Genomic DNA, 22258 nt, shown 5'->3' with positions numbered 1-22258 from the left:
TAAAAGAAGACACAGCCTTGGGCTTTGTTGTAAATTCGTATAATTATTTTTAGTCCTCTAGAGGATGCATAATTACGTTTCTGTATTTATAAAGATACTGCCCTGGAGGCACCTAAAGGAATTTTATAGTCTGTCTATTTGCATATTAATGTTACTCTCATGGTGTCAAATATTTTCCTAACAATTAAATGTTCACAGCACTTTTCAAAGTGTCCAAAGAAATGTATGCCATGCCTGCCATGCATTTTATTAGCTGTGAAAAAAAGAAGGAAGAATAACACATTGTAATTGTACAAAAACTTGGAGAGATTCATGAAGCAGCACAACGAGACAGAACATGGGTCTGTCATAGTGTCATTTAATTTAATACTTTAGTCTTTTTGGTTCACTTTATAATTTTGTATAACTTTGGATGAATTTAGTGCCTGATCCAAAGTAAACTAAAGTTAATGGCTTGAAATTTCTGAATAACCCATTTCTTTAATATCATCTTCCAAGGCACAGCTTCTATGCACATTTTAATATCATTAACATTTCTCACTTCTTACCTGAAGAAGAGCACAGAAACTAAAGGGGAAGTGATTTTATTTGCCACTGATCCAAAATCACCTCTGCAATTTAGTAGCGCTGTGCGAAACAGCACCATTCCATTTCAACTTCCATTCGATGTTTCAGCAGACAGTGTTTTATTTCAAGTTTTGTTTCATTTCAAAGCACAGTTCTGTTTTGTTTCTTTGAAACTGTTTTGACGCTGTTTCAACGTTTTGCCTGTAAGCTATAAAAGGGAAGGATGAAACTGCCTATAACTTTGTCATTTCTTGCCTGATTCTAATTAAACTTGCAGAGATAGTAGCCCCTTCTTAGGCCATGAAGCCTACCAAGCTTCAAGGAGATAGGTACAGGGTTTTCTGGGAAACTGCACCTCAAACTGTTGAAAAGCAAAACTCATGACATGTTAAGGTACAGTGGGGTGAAAACTGCAGGGATGGTAGCCCCTGCTGAGGCCACAAAGCCTGCCAGGTTTCAAGGAGATAGGTGCAGAGGTTTCTGGGAAACTGCACCTCAAACTGCTCAAAGCAGAACTTGTGTCACTTGTAAGTGTGAAGCCATAGAGAAAGCTATGCTTTTTATGCTGTTTTTCCATCCCTCCCCCAGAGCACTGGGATTGGAAGGGACCTCAGGCAAGGATCGCAGTCACTGGCCAGCTACACAGTCAATATCAGAGCAGTCTTTCCCTGCTCCTCTCCCTCCCTCTCCTTAGTTTCTCTTTAGCTGCAAGCAAGCTCAACTTTGAAACTCAAAACATTTCGGAACTTTTTCAATGTTTTGACTGTGCTTGTTTCATTTCAAGGCTGTTTCAAAGCCTTTCATTTTGTTTCCATTTTGCTGTTTCAAGCTTGAAATAAGTCAAAACTTCATCAAAACAAAACAGCTGGTGAAATTTTGCGCAGCCCTGCAATTTAGAACTATGAGTGGAAGCCCTTCACCACTCTTTGGTTTGCACCACAAAAGGCAGAGAAGTTGGTTCTATCACAGAAGTGGTGTAATCAAATCTTGGATCCATGTGAATATATCTAGCCTACCTGTCCTGTTTACATGATGAGACCCAAGAGATTGCAGTTACGGGAAAAACTGTGTTCCCAAGTGCTCCTGTTGGGATGTCTGCTCTTTAAAATGTCAAAATGTGCCCAAGGCAAGAATTGCTGTCCATTATATCTTTTATAGGACCAACTGCATGGTTGGGATAGAAAAAGATGTGCCCAACCATTTTTCTCGCTTTCCTGATTAGTTTTGTCCGAGTTACTTTTAAATTATTTCTTTTTATTTTCAACAGTAGAAATTCCAACTACTGCAGAAAAGCTGGATGCCTGTAATTCATCTGTTTGATCCCCCCCTTGAAATATATACTTTAAGCAATAGTAGTATAATAACAATGATAGCCACATCATATTAATTTGGGGGACAATCTTGAAATCCATATGAAGACAAAACTCTCACTGACATTCAAAGAAAGTGAAAACAACGGGCAAATTTCCTGTACATGAACTGCAAATTTAGACTCCCCTCTCCCCCTATTTAATGGTAATCAATTTTTCTTATCCAAATGAACCCTTTGGCCTTGAAGTATTATATTGCTTACTAAAGTAATACAATGTAATATTATTATTTTGGCTGCAGCAATAATAAACTGTTTACTTGGATTTTAATTTGATATGTAGTTTATTGTCTAAGTTTATAAAAAGACCTAAGTAGGAATTTAGTGAGTTTACACACAGAGTAGAGCCCAATATATATTTTACGTGTCAAAAATAATTGAGAAAACAATAACTCAGTGTCTAATACTAGCAGATAGTGAATTTTATTCAAATTCTGAAGAGCTGGCACAGGGCAACACTTGTTACTCTATAAATGAGCTGATTGCATGTTCACAACTACAATTTCCATGAAGTCTCTCTCATTCAAGGACATATTAATGGCCATTATTTAGCCATGACACACCAGTGTTAGGGGGAATGTATACCTGACACTCTCCACCTGTTTCTGGCAGCATAACTCCTTAAATGTGATCTTTTGACCTATATTCTCTCTTATCAGAATGTTTTAAGGAAAGGTAAAAAGAATTTTCAAAGAGAACTGGACTGAGCAAAACATTTCTGCTAAATTAAAGGACTGACTAAAATGTGGCAATTTATATAATTTGGGGGAAAATTAGGTTTGCCTAAAAAACAAAGCACAGATGTGTTAAGATGTTATAATGAGTAAAGGTTTGGGCAATGATTACTGAGAATGATTGCACCTGTGAATTTGCACCCACAATCAAATGAATAATAGTGCAGATTCCAAGGGGCTCATCCTTGCAAATTACTAGGGATTTCCTGCAAGATGAAAGAGGGAGACGAAGTTGCTCAGTTTCTGGACATGGTACCAAGAGCACAACTTCCTCTCCTCTTCCCCTCCCACTTAGAGGCCCTACTCCCTGGGTGTATGACATTTTTTATGTGTATAAATCTATACAGTATTACAAGTTTATCATTCAGGATCTTAAATGCTGCCATTTAGTAACATTTTTTTAAAAGCTGTAGGACTACAGAGCAGGCTTGTTGCGGTTTCCTACATTAAAGTTTTGTTTCCAGTGCTAATCATTTGTAGCTAGATTGTAAGGTTTTTGGGCCAAGGATCTATTTACTCACTGCAGTTTGCGACTGTATAATTTATACATTTGCACATACTGAGCTGTTATTATTAATTATTATTATTGTAAGACAAATATTTGGAAGAGCTACCTGTGAAGCCGTTGTAAACCATTTTCCAATCTCTCTGTTTTTTAAACAACTCTTTTCTCTTTTTCCCAAGCAGATTCTGATACTCTTTGATTAATCCCAGGAAGCTCAATAATGTTTTTCATTCTACTGATACTTGACACTTACTTCATTAACATTTATATTTGCAAAAGCAATGAGGTGGCTGATAAAAGGTCTCACCTGGGGCTAAAAAGCAGATTCACAATAAAGATTATTTTAAAATAGTTTCCATATATATAGTATACATGTATGTACATACACACACACATATACATACATACATACCCATATATACATGTGTGTATACATACATATATACATCTATTACTTCTCAATATACAGCATTTCTTCTCAAGTTGGAGCATTGATATGACTTATTGAGATATATATATATATTTATAGATGTATGTGTGTGTATCTATATGTAGAAATCTATATATCTTTTTATCTATCTTATCAATTTATAGATATATAGATATCTATCGATATCTATATATAGATACACACACATTTGTCTTCTATTTGTGGCTTCAATCAAGGTGACAGTGTTTTGCAAGTAATAATATGCAGCAGCACCAGTTGATTTAATGTCTGTCTTTCAAGATGAAAGGGGCACTTTATGGCTATCTTTTCTTTAGGGAGCGTGGAGCTGAAAGGTTGTAATGAACCACCTACAAAGCCTGCAGAGGGGTCAGCTATAACTTCCATGCTTTTCTGGAGTAACATAGAGACTGCTTGCTGCAATCCACCATTAATGGCAGGAGAGAGAGTTCTGGCCCTGCCTGCAGAACAGGAGCAGTGCACTGGGGGAACTATGTCATATCCAACAGAGTGCTATCAATGCTGTAACTTGAGAAGTAATGCTCTCTCCCTGAATGTCATGCCCATTACTCTGGGCAGTTTACATTTTGTGCTATTAATTCCTAAATGAAACTGGAAATAAAAAAATATTTGATTTCACAGAAAAATAGCATCACCGAGACAAAGTCCAATTACCAGTAACAATGTATGTGCATACTTCCTTGGTAGAACTGCTAATGTAATACTATGGAGCCTGATTTATTACCAGCACCTTGTTCCAGGAGTTTGTAGCCCAGTGTGGCACTTTGCATTCCTCATTATACCCCCGGACCCTTTCTTTTCTGGCTGTTGTCATTTTGGAGTAATACATCATTGGTTACCCTACTCTGGTGATGCATTACATGAATGAATCAGAAAAACAGCTGGCTCAGTCTCTCAATCCTTGGCATTCAGCAACAGCTCAGTGTGATGATGTATTACATGAACACTTCAGTCTATCATTGTAATATATCAAAGCAAGGCATTGGTCTGAAGGTGTATTACTCAAAAGATGGCGTTACTGAGTGAATCTGTCCAAAAGAAGGGTTCTAGTTTAATTATGGAACAGAAGATACAGTATGCTGCTAAGAGAAGGAGGTTTCTTAGCTTCAAAATTGTGTGCATTAGTAAAATACAATTTGCATTAATACAGATTATATTACAAGAGAAGGTCATATTGTAACTGTAATTACTCAGTTGGAGACAAATATCACAACAACTAGAACTGCCATCACAACAAGAGGCTGCCACATGTATTGTGTATCAGAATAGGAATTTAGAGACAGTTTGTAAAGAGCCTTTCTGACCTTGGATGTGCATAGGAGTTTCTCACTGCCTTGGAATCCTGCTCCCACATGATTTAATACATTTGACCTGCAAGATTTCCAGTGAGCCATTTCATAACTGTGACTGGAGGAAAACTAAGTTTGATGGGTTTTTTCACCTGAAAAGGGTGTGGCAGGACACAATGCCATGTAAGGAATACATGCAATTCTCACTCAGGAAGAAGATGGATTGATAATGGATACAAAGGACTCTGACAAGGGCTGCTTTCAGCACTGGGTCCCTCAGGCACCTTAGGACTGAGGTATGAAGACAAAATGCTAACATATCATTTTCCACTGCAGCCCCTAAGCTGCTTTTGAAGTCCTTCACTATCATCTTCTACAGACTCTCTCATTCTGCAAGCCCTAGATGCTCTCTAGCCCAATACTGTCTCATTCTCTCAGGTGACAAAATAAGCTGGCTGAGTTGTTTCTGAACAGAGGAAAGGAGATTGTATTAGTTCCTCCTGCCCACATCACTTGACCTATTTATTCAATGCTTTTGATTCTGCTTGACCTATGGGCAATATACACATGCAAAGTATATATATATTGAATGTAGTCTCTGAATGCAGACAAATAAACAGAACACTGATTAGTGTATTTCACCTGCAATCTAGAGTTGGGAAAGGCTCTCATACTGCCAGGCAGGTCAGGGATGCAGGTATCTTCAGTGCTGTAACTTCTGAAGATGCTGACCATTACAACTGTGGCAGCAGCTGACTCCTTCCATCTTTTAATTGCTAAGATGATCGCTAATATACATCATTTCACAATCAGAATTTTTATCTATGGGTGCAGACAGAAGTGCAGCTCCCTTCTGTAACTGCAGGCAGAGTTCTTAATTACAATAATCTCCCAGACCAAACAGAAGTTCACTCTTGGTTCCAAAGAGTGGGGAGGGGGAGAATCTAGTTCCTCCTCCCAGTCTGTCTCTGTTTCAGAATGGGAGGCAGGAAGGGAAGCAGAGGAAGCTCCTTCCAGGGGTTCCCCACCCAGCCCTGGAGAGTGGGGTGGGTGTATTGGAACACCTCCCCCAGGAATACATCTGCCCCACCTCTAGCAGGGGCTGAAACACCCTCAGACCTAATTCCCTCCATTCCCTTTCCCACCTCCCATTCTGAAAACAGTGACAGGCTGGCAGGCAGTGCAGACAGAAGTTACAGAAGATACTGTTTTGAAATGTCTTCATCTGATCAGTCATTTCTGAAGCTGTCTGCAGCTGTGCACTTGTGGTTGGTCAGGGCTATCAACTATTTTCTGTGGCCAGATTGGGCAGATACTGTCACTTTTCTCTGCACCCTTTGAATCCCTCCACTAGCTTGTCATTGTTCCCCACCGCATATTAAGTTCACATTACTTGTTCTCAGGACTCTGCATGGCCTTTTCCCAGCCTACGTTTCTGACTTCATCTCGTGTTGCATTGCTCCCCTCCCTTCAACAGTGATGCCCTACAGTGTCCTTTCTTGAAGTCTGCCCTTAGGCTTGGAACATCCTGCTAATCAGAGTTTATGAGTTCACTTATCTCACTCCCTTGAAGTTATTATTACAATATAGAATGTGATAATTTGCTACAGAACCTCCACTTACAAATATGTCAAAAACTGTATCATTGTAACTCATGTCGTATCTGGCTGCTTACCTAACCACTTGTCATGGCTTCTAGGCAGCATTTTTCTACACACATAAGGGTGTAATCTGCACATTTTTAGCCATATAAGAAATAAATAGCAATATATCAGTTTATGCTCAATTCCAGTACTTAATAACTTGTTAGAAAAAGCATCCAAGTATTGTGACACCTTAAACAGAAAAGGCATTGATTGAAACTACATCATAGTGACATGTACTGGATTTAGGAGTAGCACCTGAAAGGACTTCACATTGAAACCAGTGCGAAGCGGAATGGAAATGAAAGCACTTGGTTGGTAGCTGTGGTCTGAATAACAAAGTCCAACATTGACATGTATTGACAGGGTTGAGTGATATTATACCGTCACCATTTCTGTCATTTTCAGGTCCCTACTATTTCAAATATCAGCATAGTTCCCTCAAAGGGGAAGAGCATCATGATAAATGTACTAAACCAAGCCCTCCATTCCATTCCAAGGTAAACCCTTCACTGAAATAAATGTGATAAAACTCATAGCTTTAGGATTCCTTGACTGTTTGAAAAAGGCACATGGAATTGTCATATTCTGTAGTATCTTGTGCATTCATTTACAGTTGGGCAAAGTGGCTTTGAAATGCTATTAACATGTAAAAACTCCCATTTGCAACTTTTGTTGCCTCCTTCTGCTGACAGCTAACAATGTCTTCTGCTCTGGTTTCTCTGAAAGATAAACTGTGGATTAAATTTTTGGTGAATAGGAAAAGTGGATGATGATCTATAATCTTCCTGTTCAACAGAAGGAGAAGAGAGTCGATATTATTTAGTGATCTTCTTTCAAGAACACAAGCTATCAGCCACATGTTGGAACACTAGTCAACACTGTTGTTCCACAAAAGTATAATTAATAGTAATACAAAACTATGTGACTCAAAGTTGTAAATGGAAGTGGCCATTTCAGAAATGTCTTATATCTTCTAGTAAGTTTAAAGATTTGCTGTTTTATTCAAAGGAGATATAAACAGTCTATGTTTCTGAAAGATGCCACTCACATTGATATACATGACAAGAAGCCCCATCTAAAGCATTCCAGAAGAACAGACAAATAATATCATTAGTAGTATATTATTAGTAGCTTATAAGAACTAACTCATCCAGGCCCTTATAGCCACTTCCATTAAATGTAAATTGATTCAGTTTAATATTGATTGAGACTTGAAGAGAGACATGTGTTCTTCGCTGCCATGCTATATTTTTTTATTGATTTTGAGGGCTATAACAGTCTTTGAGGGTTAAGAACAATGGAGCGTTGGCTTGGTATATAAGAAAACCACAATACTGATGACTGACACAATCTTACCTCTTGCCATGTCATACATATATAACAAGAGGCATGATTGTGGAATCGCACATTACATCCCATCACACCTTGTTGATGATGCAGGGGGGACGCGAACCCAGGCTTCCCTGAACTGGCAAGGAGCAAGCTCCCACAACTGGGAGGGGCTCCCAGCTGTAAGGGCGTCCCACACCCCCAGCACTTTGGGATGCAGCTTTGGGGTGCACCACCAGGGCTTCGGGGTGTAGCTGCTGCAATCCCGTGAGTACACAGACCCTCAAGGCTGGGGGATCATGGCAGCCATGATCCCTCAGCTCCAGGGGGTTCCACAGCTACTGGGGCTGAGAGTCTCCACAGCTGTGGGACCAGATGGGCTTGATGCACCCCTGCAGCTGGTAGCCCCATCATCTGATAGGGTTTCCAGTCACAGAGGAGACCCAGCTACATATGCAAGTTAAAGCTCAACAGCAACCTGCTATAAAGTTAGTACACATTTTCAAGGTCTAACTTCATAGCTGGTTAGAACTTCTTATGGCATGATAGGTATTTTGCACATGTAGCTGATCTCAGGCTAATTCCACAATCAATTATCAGTTAATTGTGTGATACCTGTAGCATGCAGAATGGGGTAAAAGAGGAAAAAGTATAAGGAACATATATGGGAGACAAATACAGAAGTATTACTCGTAAATGTGTACTTAGAAATGTTCTTTCACACTCTCATTTTTAAGGACATCACAATTCTGTAAAATTAATCTCTTCATTGCAGTCTACAGTCTGTTTTATTTTTACCAGTTTTTTCTTGTCCATATTTCTTGTCCAAATAGCTTGCTGTGATTTTGTTATGAGAGCATGACAAGGCTAACGCTGCTGTATAGTTACGTGTACTATGCAGCTGGCTCCTTCCCAGATCTATTTTCAGGGTACTGAAAATATAGTGCAGCTTAACCACATTATTCAAAGGAAAAGTAGTAGTTGGAAAGGATTTCTATTGCTGTTGCTTTCAAAGTACATATAGAAGCCATTGGAGGCCTCAGCTCAGTCTCCATGTGTGTTAACAATGTGGCAGCTTGTGGTTTATTCATTTCTAGGCACAAATTTTGCCCCTAGATACAAGACTAGACCTGCCAATAACTTCAAGTTGAGCTGCACTCAGTGGGAGCTTTGCGCATTCGAAAAGTAGTTTGCTCTGCCTTCCACAACAAAGTATTGCCCCAGACTTTATGTTATATTTCATATATACAGCAGTTCACATTACAACATAAAGGCTGGGTACAAACAGTCAAAAAGCCTAAGGGTGAATGGATTCAGTCTTTGCAGGTTAATCTAAGCTGCACAGATTAAATTGAAACAGAAGTGAACAGGCATTTATCTTTAATTCACACAATGTAGCCACATGCCTGCAGTGGGCCAGGCCAGAAGCTGGGGGGCACTAGAGCATAGCTCTCTGGCTGTGTGTTCACTTCCTCTTCCTGCTGCCCCTGAGGTCTCTGGGATTTACATTTCAGATTCACAGCAGAAGGACTGCGGGGCTGCTCATCGCTTCCTTTTTCCGCTTCCACATGCCTCTGGGATTTGTAGCCCACAATTGCAGCCAGCAGTAAGTTTGAGTGAGGGAAAGGGTATTTAACCCCCCTCCCTGGTCCCAGACACCAGCCAGGTTTTACCTGGGGGGACAGCCCTCTCCCCACCCCTTAGACTGGGCTGTAGCCTTTGCTGGGCTTGCTCCCCCCCATCCCCTTATCAACCAGCCCTCACTGTTTCAGCTAGGGAGCAGAGGGGTGGGGCCAGCCCTGCTCTCTGGAGAGCACAGGCCAGCCCAGGGCTGGAAAGCATGCTAGGATAATGGGAGACTGTGATTTAACTTGAACCAGGAAGGGGTCTGGGACAGAAGTTTCCTAAACCCAAATCAGTGAAGTCTGATTCAACCAGGTTTATCTTAAACCAGTTTCGGCCATTTTGAAACTGGTTTATGTACACAGAACTTCTGTTCTGTTACAGGTTTATACCAGTTTCTGATCACTTAAACTGCTTTATGTGTAACTTCTGTCATGCCACAAACATTTAATCTAGAATATCTGGCATAATCAACAAGCATATGGTATGTAAGAGATGTGCAACTGATATCATTTTGGACCCAAAAGGTGTACTTGAGGAAGACACATCAAGGAAGGAAGGGACATAACATACAACATGAGTTCTCTTAGACAAAGATAGTCTTAGTACAACATGGTCCAGGGTCTGTGATTAGAGCATTTAGGTGCTATTGTAATACGAGTAATAACTTGTGTTTATGTAACAATGTTAAATTGTTTTGTTTACCCCTAGCACATCTTTTATCCTGAAAAGGGACAAGTGTCAGGCTCTCCATGAAGTCTAAGCACACTGCAACTGCTGCTGATTTTATAAGAAAAGTGCTTAGATAGTAAGGTGGTTAACATAGGTATAAAACCCTAAAATGGAGAGAGATATCGTTCATGTTGTTTGACCTCAATTGTACTACTAACATGCTTAAATTTGGGCATGTGCTGAAGAATTTAAATAAGAGCATTTGACAATAGGCTTCTCAGAGCAGGACCTTAAAAAGAACAAACTAAAACTGTGCTCTAGCATAGTGCACATGAATGTGTGTGTATTTTGATATATGTCATAGAAACCAGGTACTAATAAGATTAATAGTGCAGTAGTCCCAACTCACTAGTGCATTGCACACTTCCTTGCTAGTGAAGTATATCATATCCAAGATAGGTTCTGAGGCACACTGGATAATAGAAGGTAGAGTCAAACCACAAATAGGTGAAAACATGTTAAATCTCTTAGCTGTGTTCTGCCTGACTTTCACCACTGTGTAGTTAGTTACAGTGCTAACTGCAAATCAGGGCAGACTTTACCTTATATTTCCTTATCCTGCCTGAGGAAAAGTTCACTACTTCACAAAATCTAATTTAGGAATCTATTTGAAGCTAACTTAGCACGTAAAACTGGCACTCTATGTAATATCAGTGCTCCATTGTTACTTAGTATTTGGACAGCTGAGATACAATTCTGGAGCACTATATTGTTCTGTTTCTATGAAAATCTCTTCTTGTGTTGACTACACTTATTCTTTTCCACTTCATTTCTATATTATAAATCAACTTAAGATCATCAGGGATATTATTAGTAACTTATTGTTACCTTTTTCAATGCACTTTTGAATATCAGCATTCCTCAGTCATGAGTGTCAGCATATTAAGTGCTGTTCAGACATTTCAACATAATATAACCCGTTTCTAAGGCTTCTTTGTATTACTAGTATGTTAATTATTACAGCAAATGATAAAATACTGCAAAATTGTTTCTCCCCCCTTAATAACATAAATAAAAGGAGCAATTAATTTCCTACAATAAAAACAGGCAATACAATAAAGTACAAATGTGGAGTTTCTTCATTATTGCATCAAATTGCAAAACGGAAACATATAATTTCAAAAGGCTCATAAGTAAAAATGGAAACACAGCTGATGTTGCGTCAGCATGTAGGCTACAAAAATGTGAGGCTTGCAAAGCTCTCAGCCAGTCTCCTCAGATGAATCAGTTCAGCCAAAATTTCTAAACAAAAATCCTTAAGATCTCAGCCATCTCAATATAGATCACATATAGTTGTATATGTGTGCCTGATCAAACAAATACATGTGTTATGTAGGATATTCTGTATAAAATGTATATATTAAAAGTTATTGCATATTTCATATATAAATTTTATATTTGATTGCACTCAAGGATGGCTTTGATTTAGAGGTTTAGGTATATATATAGCTAAACCCTAAACCTCTAAATCTCTCACAAGGTTACAGTCTCCCAACTGCTCTTATAACTTCAATATCGTGTATGTATGGCTCCATCACTACATAAAGAACATGCCATGAATGACAATTTTTTCAAATGGAATCTGCATATATGCAAACAATACATCTTGCAGTACATCTCACATTTGTCAGCTGTATTTCTAAATCCTCCATTTCCTCACTCATTATTTTGGTCTGTTTGTTTTTAGTTCCTGAAAAAGGTAATGCAATTTCTTTGACATCTTGTGCAATTTTACAAGCATTCAGGGCACATTCCCCACTTTGCATGGAAAATGTATTTGCACAGTTGTCAGAATGATGGACAGGGGGAGAATGATAGGAAGGAGCACTGATCTTTGCTTGTTATTACATACAATAGCCCAGTAGGAATCATGATGTGTTGGTGAGACAAACTGTGTCCCATTCTGGAACATATTAAGTTTGTCTCCAGGACACACATGACTTCACTAGGGTGTCTAACCTCATTCATAATAGATGCTAATCTTTTCAGGGCTGACTGATGACAGCACTTCCTGCCCTTCACGGAATTAGAGCTGGGTTTTATCAAAGGACTCAAACTGCCTGCTAATTAGACTAATTCCCTTCATCATGAATTATTTATTTCCATTGGTAACTGATCACTGTGACATTAATGGGTTCTGCTCAACTTAGTTTCATACTAATATACACTATACGTTAAATGTTTAAAAACTCCTGCTACTTTACTCCAGGTCAAGTGTATCTTAGTATGACTCTTGACATTTTCAACAAAGTTTTTTTTAGCAAGTTGAAGTAACAAAGCAAAATAAGAAACAAAATTGCATAATGCTTTTACATTCTGAAACCATGATAGCTTTTTCCCAAATGATGTGGTAATACATGTTATAGAGTTCAATCCTGTGAGATACTGACCCACAACTCCCAGTGACATTGGTAGGACTTCCAGGTATTTTGCAGAATTGAGCCCACACTCATAGTCAGGGTCTGCAGTGGTTGCACATCCAAAGCTTCCACTGAGTGATAGAATTCTGGGTCTTAGTATCAAAACTAAGTACTATTCTTAGGAAAGAAAAAAAATCAAATGCACAAATAAAGAAGTGGGGAAGAACTGACTAGGTAACAGTGCAGCAGATAAAGGAGCAGGTGATTATAGAGGATTATACACTGTATATGATGTTGAAAAAAAAAGTTATTTCAGTATGTATTATAGGAGGGTTGTATGTAAGACACAGGAGGTAATTATTCCACTCTACTCAACACTGGTAGACCTCAGCTGGAGCACTGTGTCGAGTTCTGGGCACCACATTTTAAGAACAATGTAGACAAATTGGAGAGAGTCCAAAGGAGAGTAACACGACTGACAAGAGATTGAGAAAACATGACCAATGAGGCAACATTGAAAGAGGTGGATTTGCTTAGTCTAGAGAAAAGCGAAGGGATATGATATGAACTGAAGGGCTATGATAACAGTCTTCAACTTACAAAGAAGGCAGAGAAATCCACTTTCACTAAACTTAGGAAAGTTGTAATCAGCCTAATTTGCAGCCAAGAAAGATTTAAGTTAGATCTGAGGAAAAACTTTCTATCTATAAGGTTAATTAAGCACTAGAATAGGCTAACTAGGGAGGTTACAGAATACCACCTTTGGAAGGTTTTAATAACAGCCTGGATGGTCTAAGCTAGGTATATTGGAAGTTGCCTTAATTGTTAAATGATTTGCTGAAATGAAAAAAAATTGCACCTCAGTTGCTGTTATACAATCCCCTTTTACTTTGCTATAACTTATTGTTTAAAAATTAAACTCAATGTTTTCTGAAAAGATGAAGTTTATTCTTAAGGTGCTTCATTAATTCTCAATTTTATAACTGTACAACCTTTCAATTTAACCAAAGTTACTGATGGTGTTTTAGCTTACCACCACACTTCTGACACAGTTCATTTATGGGGATTTAATAAGTCATGGAAAGATAGTACGGTACACGTATAGTCAAGGGCATCGTTTTCTATTTGGCTTCTCAATGTAGGGACCAGTCTTATGTAGGGACCAAACCAATGTACGGACCAATCCTACAAGGTGCTATGTCTATCCTGAGAGGTGAGAGGCACTCCTGGCTCTTGTACATCAGCATGAGCCTTGGGCACTTTGCATCTCTAACAAGGCACTTGGCATGTTTCTGAATTGGGTTGATAATTTGAAATTGAACATATACCATAGGTAGGGTCACTTAAATGTAGCTACTTCCTCTTTCACCTTAACAAGTCAGTCACAAAGTAAGTTTCATTGTTGTTCGATTATCTTGTGTATAAATATTGTTAAAATGCCTACAGGAAATCAAGAGCCATTTTTGTATTGACAAAATTTGTATAGAAAAATCACTACAGCTGGATAATTGCCATTTCTTGATTCATAAAAAGTCTGAAGTACAGTATATCTGACAGACCCTTGCAAACAGGGTAACCACAAAAATGCATATAATTCTTGATAGCACATAAGTTTGGTTAAAATGGCTAGGGCCTTTATATTCAGTAAGTGTATGGCCACAGCATAGGATACTTTTGCTGTGAAAATAAAGGTGCTATTTTTCTACAGTTGAAATAATACAGAATCAGTGAGAGACAACTGTACTTCAATGGCATTGAGGGATTTCTGTTGACACCATAAACCAAAACAGCAGTTTTATTGGATTGAGATGTCACCAGAAACCCCAAGATGGCATTATAACCCTGTTTTTCTAAGTTGAATGAACACATGCATCCAACCTTTAGTTTAATGAAAATAAAATAAATCTCTCATTTCCTTCCCCACCTCTTCCAAGTTCCCAACTCTCCCTCCAGGTTCTCTGTTTTTCTTGTTAAAGGTCCATCTTAAGCAAAAGAGATGTCAGTCGTGGCTTTCTCATTATGTGTATACAATTCCTGGCCAGTTGTACAAACGATTTCAAATAACTGCTGATGCAACTCCATAAAAGGTCTTCTATGGTGCCTTCCATTGACAACCTCATACCATTTTATAGCATTTTCATCACAAGTACTTTCTGATGAAGATACTATCCCCATTTCCCAGATAGGGACTATTGAGTAATACAGAGGTATAAGTCATCTGCACAACATGATAAAGGGTCTAATCCTGCACCAACATATTCAGAGGGATTTGTCTTGTTGACCTCTGTGGTAATAATGACAGGTACGGGATCAAGTCAGCAGTGTGTAGCTAGAGTCAGGAACAGAAAGCAGATGGCCTGCAACACAATCCTGTGCTTTACCTACCAACTTTCTCCTCCTGGTATAGATGAAAGTATATTTCCCTACAAGCTGCTGTACAAACTACACACAAGACATCTAATCCCATAATCTTAATTTACAGCTCACTAGGGAATGATGAGTAAACCCAGTTAACACACCTTTGAATTGTATTTTTTAGGGGAAAAAATGTGTTCTGGGACTGCATTCTGTCATTTGGGCTAGGGACAGAAGTTACACATAAACCAGTTTAAGTGATCAGAAACTGGTTTAAACCTGTAACAGAATAGAAACCCAGTCCACATAAACCAGTTTCAAAAGGGCTGAAACTTGTTTAAGATAAACCTGGCTGAATGTAGTATCAGGCTTAACTGATTTGGATCAAACTGGTTTATGAAAGTTATGTCCCAGACCCCCTCCTGGTTCAAGTTAAATCACAGTCTGACAGAATCCCAGCATGCTTTCCAGCCCTGGGCTGGGCTGTGCTGTCTGCACCAAAGAGCAGGGCTGGCTGACAAGGGTGCATGGGAGCACAGGTGGGGGGGGAGGAGTGGGGTTGCCCCCCCTGAGGCAAACCCCAGATGGGCTCTGGGAGCAGGAAGAGGAAGTATCTGGGTTAAACACCCCCTCCCCTGCTCAAACTGTGGACTATAAATCCCAGAGGGACCTGGAAGCAGGAAGAGGAATGATGAGCAACCCTGCAGAGTCCTTCTGCTGTGAGTCTGGACTGCAAATCCCAGAGACCTCAGGGGCAGCAGGAAGAGGAAGTGAACACACAGCCAGAGAGCTATGCTCTAGTGCCCCCCAGCTTCTGGCCTGGCCCACTGCAGGCATGTGGCTACATTGTGTGAATTAAAGATAAATGCCTGTTCACTTCTGTTTCGATATAATCTGTGCAGTTTAGACTAACCTGCAAAGACTAAACTGATTCTGCCCTCAGGCTTTTTGACTGTCTGTACCTAGTTGTAAGCAACACTGCAACATTATACTAAGCCTTCCTTATCAGTGAAGTCATCACTGAAATACCAGAAAGAGAGCACTATGCAGTAAGCCTATGCTGGCACACATCAAAGAATTCTAATGCATGGTAACACCAATTTGCTGGTATTATCATTAGAACCATGAGATGTGTATAGCCTTAATTGAGAGAGCTCCTGAGCTGTACTTAAAGGATTTGATATCACAAGATTTTGACAAAAAGGTGTCAGCCAGGTCATCCACAAAGTATTCCTCTGTATATTTATTTTTAGAAGTTACTGTTTATTTAAGAAACTTGGCAGAAGAAAAACATAGAAAAATAGATAGTATTAGAGCTATCTTATTGTTACTAGTGCAATTTAAAAAATGGCAATGAATAGATGCTGCATGATTTAGCTGGAGGAAGAGAGAGAAGCAGGAGAACAAATAAAGGCAACAGAGGAAGTCCAGAAGCACCAAAACCCTAGTACAGGAGTTCCTAAACTATAGTACACATACTCCTGGGGGTAATCAAGACATCTCTGGGCAGTACACAGGAAAAGCTGTGTAAGGGCAGATTTAATTTTCATTATAATAATAATTGGCATTTAAGGGTTTCAAATATAAAACATAAGCTGGTAGGGGTACATGGGCAGCTGGTAAATCTGGAAGGGGTTACACACTAAGAAAAAGTTTAGGAACATCTGCCATTGTATAACAGGCTAAAGAACGCCCAAAACAATAGGAGATGCCATGATAAGTACATTGTAAAACAATTTAGTACAATGTTCATGAACATGTAGAATTATACTAAAACATGATGAAAGATCAGGAATTCTAAGAACATGATGGAAAGAAAGTGTGAAAAGAAAACAAGTTTGCTAGAGTAGAAAACCTCTGTGACTAAAATCACTGTTGAGACAAGCTAAAAGAGCATATAGTTGTGCATTTATCGCAGAGGAGAACGCTGGATTTTGAAATAAAGCACAGTGGGACTAAAACTCCTGCATAGATTTAAAAAGATTTTTGTTTTTAAAATCTTCATCACTGACATACTGAAGAACAAAGGAAGCTTCAGAAGATACATTTGCATAGAGAGGAAAGAAATACATGACACGGTCATAGAAGCATTAAAAGTTTGCACAGGGTTGGGCTGAATGATTGTGTGGGATGCTAAAGTAGTGGAGCAGAACCAGAAGACAGGTTATTCTGAGATGCTAAAAGAACAGGGATCTCTTAGCATGAGGGGTCTGGGAAAAATCACATGCAAAGGACAGAAAGGAACAAAAAGCAGAGAAGACAAATAATTACTTAAGTTGAGCGGTTACTGATCCCCAGGTGCTGAAGGAAACCTGCAAGGTGGTTGAGATTGGGTCATAGAAATGAAAACAAGAAAACCTGCTCTGGTCTGGGCAGTTCTAGCAGCTAATGAAATTTGTTCCATCGTTTGTATCAGTGTCTTTACACTAGTACAGAAAACCACCATATTTAGGGAGGGAATTTCTATCACCTTGTTTGTGGAGTAAAAAGTAAGGGGTCAAAATGGAATGGGGTTCCACCTAACACTAGTATGTACCCAACCCAAATGCTTCCAGTCCTGCAAACCCTGCTGTGAGGAAAAGGACCTGGCCACAAGGCACAGTGGTTGCATTGCTCTTCTGCCCCACAATTCTAGTGCAATTCTGGCAGTTGCAGGGCCAGCTCTAGTAAAATTACCTTCTCCTGTAGCCTGCAATGCAAGGGTCTTTTCTGGCCATGTGACTACTGCTTCCTGTGGAGTTCTTTCCCTGGAGTCACAGCACTGTAGGCACTAATTCTTAATGCCTAGAGTAACTCCTATCTATCACACAATTGTTGTGGAATAATCCAGATTTTTAACTAATGATTAAAACACCACTGCACCCTGCTAAATATGCATGTGGATTATTTTACAGAATAATCCATATGCATTAAGAGTAGGATGACCACCTTTTCCAAATTGGAAGGCAGGACACACGGCCCACCTCTCCCTCCCCTCACCAGGGCACAGCCAGAACAGAGCTGAGTAGAGCCTGTGGGGGTAGAGGAGGGCGCAGGCTGCCCACTGTGGGCTTGGGGCTCCGTGCCCTGGGAGCCCTGTGCCAGTAGTGCCGCCATGGCGAGGTGCCCCCTGCACATCCAGCAGTGGGGAGCACAACTCCATGCCACTTCTGCCATCATTGCTAACAGGTGGGCAGGGGGTGCCTTGCCATAGCAGTGCAGTCCGCACAGAGCTCCCAGGGGCAGGTGAGGAACCCTGAACCTCCATGCTCCCCCCCACCCCCCCAATGCACAAATCTAGTGGGAGGTATGTGACCCCAGTGCTCCCCTCCTCAGGAGTACATGCAGCAGCAGGAGCCACCCCTCATACCTCACTGTCCCCTGGATGAGCCACTGTCCTGCTCCCTGGCCAGGCCCAGTGGCCACACATTCCTGCCAAGGGCCCCATGTACCACCCTGGCTGGGCAGCACCCCCAGCCAAAGCCCTAGCTGCCAACCCTGCCCTCTTCTCCTTCACCGTGGGGTCCTCAATCTCCACCTCCCACACACATAGACTTATCTGCAGGCAGCTGGGGGAACTGCTCTCCACTGCAGCCTTGGGCTGTTTTCCTGCCCGTGTGTATGTATGCATGCGCACACATGTATGTGGTGCCCCTTGTATCCCACTCCCCCCAGCCCCAAGCAGCCCCTTGCAGGCTGGAACTTTACTAGCCTGCAAGAGGAAACTAGCCATTTCCTGCATTTTTTCCATGGTAAATGGAAAACCTGGATCCCTGCATGATACTGGGAGTACAGGGCAAATGCTGTCCCAGAGTCATGCAGCCCAGGACCAGGACTTGATGTTCCCGTTTTGGGACTGTCTTGCCAAATCAGGGATGGGTGGTCACCCTAAATGAGGGCCTAAATAGTACATTTCCTCACTCTTCTTGAGCTTACTAAAGCCTGTAGGAGGTTCAAAATACTGTGAGAAATTGATCAAGGTAGTTTGACACATGTTCAACTATGAAACTGGATCAGTGGCTTGAAAATGTAATATAAAGAACTTGTAGGGGATATATTATATTATTATTACAATGGCATTTAACCTCTCCAGAAGTAAATTGTCCAAATGACTTATTCCTTTAGTTTAATAATTTACAAGAACCATAACTTTGGAAATATTAATGTTTTGTGACAAAAACTCCTGTACATACCCTGATATATCCCAGAGGAGATTTAGAGGTTAGGCATGCAATAAGTACTTTGAATAGATGACCATAGGTCATTCCAGGAACTGTTTTCTTTCAGTTTCTATATCTTTTCTCTTCCAGGGTACCAAGAACAGCAATACCTGCATCTTTCCATTCAAATTCAAAATCACAAAAAATTGGGTGTGTTGCACATTCTCAATGATATGGTTATATGATTTTTTTTAAACATAGCAAAAGCAATGTATTTTCCCCAAACCTTGTCTCAGAAACAGCTGGATCACCTGATCTGAAATTTTCAAAGACTGCCAGAAAGAAATCAGCCTAAAGGAGATAACTAGCATAGACAATTTCAGCTTAAATACTTCAAGTGTGGCAAAAGTCCATTGCTAAAGAAACAGGGTCCTATAATAGAAAGCATCAAACATCCTTAAATATAGGGCCTTCCTATGTGCTGCCAGTAATAATAATGGAGGCATGGAGCCAACTTTATACTGAAGGTTGAGTTGAGATTTACACTTAAAACCGAATAGAAATTCTTCTGTTTCTCACTTTAACAACTGAATTTAATCTATGAATTTAGCATAGAAAATGGAAGGAGAAAAAACTAGAGCCCAAGTTGTTTGAAGTTCTCAGATTTGGGGCCAGAAGCAGAAATATTCTATTAAAAAAACACCAAATTTAATTTCAACTAACTCAAAAAAGAAGCAATCTCTTTATCTATCTGCATCCCACTTACCAGTTCTCCTTTAAAACCTCATCTTCTTAGAGACAGGGTTTGTGCCCTGGGCAGGGGGAGAGAAGCACAGAGAGATGCCATTGAATGCCATAGGGAGGGGTTTCACTGAATGGAGGTGGGGCAAGAGTCTTGCTTATGCTCAGGCTCAAAACTAGTTCCCAGTTGCTGCAGCATGGTCTGCCCACTGGCTGTTGCTTTTACAGCAGCAGCACAACGCCCATGCACCTGGCTGCTTCTGCTGCTGTGGCATTGACCCCACAGTGGTGGGAGGCAATTCTGTTGCCCCTACTAATTTGGCATCTGGGGCTAGTGGCCTGCTCACACACCTCTAATTACTTACACTACTGCATCTACTTCTCTTCCTCCACTGTCCACACGTATTTCTTGTATGCTTGTCCTGAATGACCAATACATAGCTCTGACAACATGAGAGGAACCTCATTGTTTATACAAATACAAATTCAGTTCTGTCACTTCATCTGGAAAACAGCAGATTTAGAACCATCAGTAACAACTTAGATCAATCAAGTTTCTTGAGCATTAAGGTAAAAAGATTTTCACAGCTAATATTTAAAAACTGGCATCATCCTGCAATGCAAAACCAGAAGCAGAACTAAGCACAACATAATTTAGGAAAAACACATCAACCCTTTATTAACCATCAGAAGAGATCACATTTAACCAACTATGTTAAAAGAATATTTTGAAGCTTATAAAGTCAAGATTCAAGAAGTGGTAATGCTCAGATTTGATTGTGCAACTTTAATTCAGCTTCCTTATATGCATACATTTTAATATGATCTTAAATTATCTGATGACAAAGCATTTTTTCCAAAGCTTTCTGTCCCATTCAGTGCACAAAATGGAATAGTGTTCCTTTATTAAGCTGCTATTCAATAATTTGATTTCTCCTTGTTGTTCAGTGAGCAGCCCTGTGGCTTATTTACTGCACAGTATTCAAAACCTGCTCTGCAGAAAGAATTGTTATGCTTTTTTCTCCTTAGGTATTTCCAGGGTGCTTGAATCCAATAGGGCTGTGCGAAATGGAAGTCGAAACAAAACAATGCTATTTCACAGTTTCAGTGGGACAGTGTTTCATTTCTAGTTTCGTTTAGTTTCAAAACCACTGTTCCATTTTGTTTTATCAAAACTGTTTTGGTGTTTCCATGTTTCGCCCATAGGCTATAATGGGGAAGCATGAAACTGCCTATAAATTTGTTGTTTTTTGGTAGATTTGGATGAAAACAGGAGGAATGGTAGCCCCTTCTGAGGCCATGATGCCTGCAAGCTTTCAAGGAGATAAGTGCAGGGGTTTCTGGGAAATTGCAGCTCAAGCTACTGACAAGCAAAACTCTGACGTGTGTGTGTGTGTGTATGTTAAGGTGCACCCTCACTATCACTGGGGCCCCTACAGAACATGGTAGTGTGCCCCAAGGAGGACTCCTCCTCCCCTACAGCCACAGTCTGGTCCACCACTTTAAATAGCAACAGATAAAATAATAACTTAGTGAGCACTAGCACAGTAGCACCAGCAGCATCTCAGGGAGCCAAACTGTGACAGAGTCTTTCTTTCCTCTCCTGCAGGAGCTTTTTCTCTAGCGTGTGTGTTAAGGCGCGCCCCCACTGTGTCCTTCCCCCCTCTTCTCCTTATTTTCTGTTTCCCTGCAGGCAAGCCCAGCTTCAGCTTCGAAACTTAAAATGTTTCAAAACTTCCAAAACATTTTGACTGCCCTCATTTTGTTTCAAGTCTGTTTTGAAGCCCTTCATTTTGTTTCAATTTCATGTTTCGAGTTCAAAATGAGTCAAAACAGCATTGAAATGAAACAGCCAGAGAAATTTTGCACAGCCCTAGTATCCATCTCATCCGATCATTTCGTAAACATTAATTACTTATTTTCACAACACTCCTGTGTGAGGAGGGGAGACTGTTCTTACAGAAACTTAGGATGTCAAAGATCAAGGTCAACAATATTCACTAATTCTGGCTGTGCACATTGAGATACCTAGGACTTAATTTTCCCAATGACTCCAGCTGCACCAACACGTTCTGCAGGTCAGATCCCAGGGTCTCAAGCCAGGCAGCCAGAGAGAAAGGAACATGATTGCAGACCACCCATGAAAAGTCTGGTTTGGGCCTAGCACTAACTAGGAACACTGTGGCAAAGGCAGCAATAGAATCCAGTTTTCAGAGACAGCATTCAGCTGTCTTAGCCATTATATCCTTTTTCATCCTGCAGACCCCTAAATGATTCACTATGCATTCATCACTTCCACAACAACAAGTGAGGCAAAGATTCTACAGAAACCTTCCTTTATTATGCAACTGTTGGTGTCACTGGGCATAACCCTAGGTAACTAAGAGGGATGGAAGACCA

General features: G+C 40.2%; 1 pseudogene; it reads right to left on the bottom strand.

Moving 5' to 3' along the window:
* Nucleotides 1-22258, bottom strand: part of LOC109322484 — a 281987-nt pseudogene that overhangs the window by 94594 nt on the left and 165135 nt on the right.

Source organism: Crocodylus porosus, unplaced genomic scaffold (assembly GCF_001723895.1).
Source record: "Crocodylus porosus isolate Cpor-Errol unplaced genomic scaffold, CroPor_comp1, whole genome shotgun sequence".
NCBI classification, from domain to species: domain Eukaryota; kingdom Metazoa; phylum Chordata; order Crocodylia; family Crocodylidae; genus Crocodylus; species Crocodylus porosus.
The sequence above is the reverse complement of the archived record's forward strand: the minus strand, read 5'-3'. Positions and strand labels throughout refer to the sequence as shown.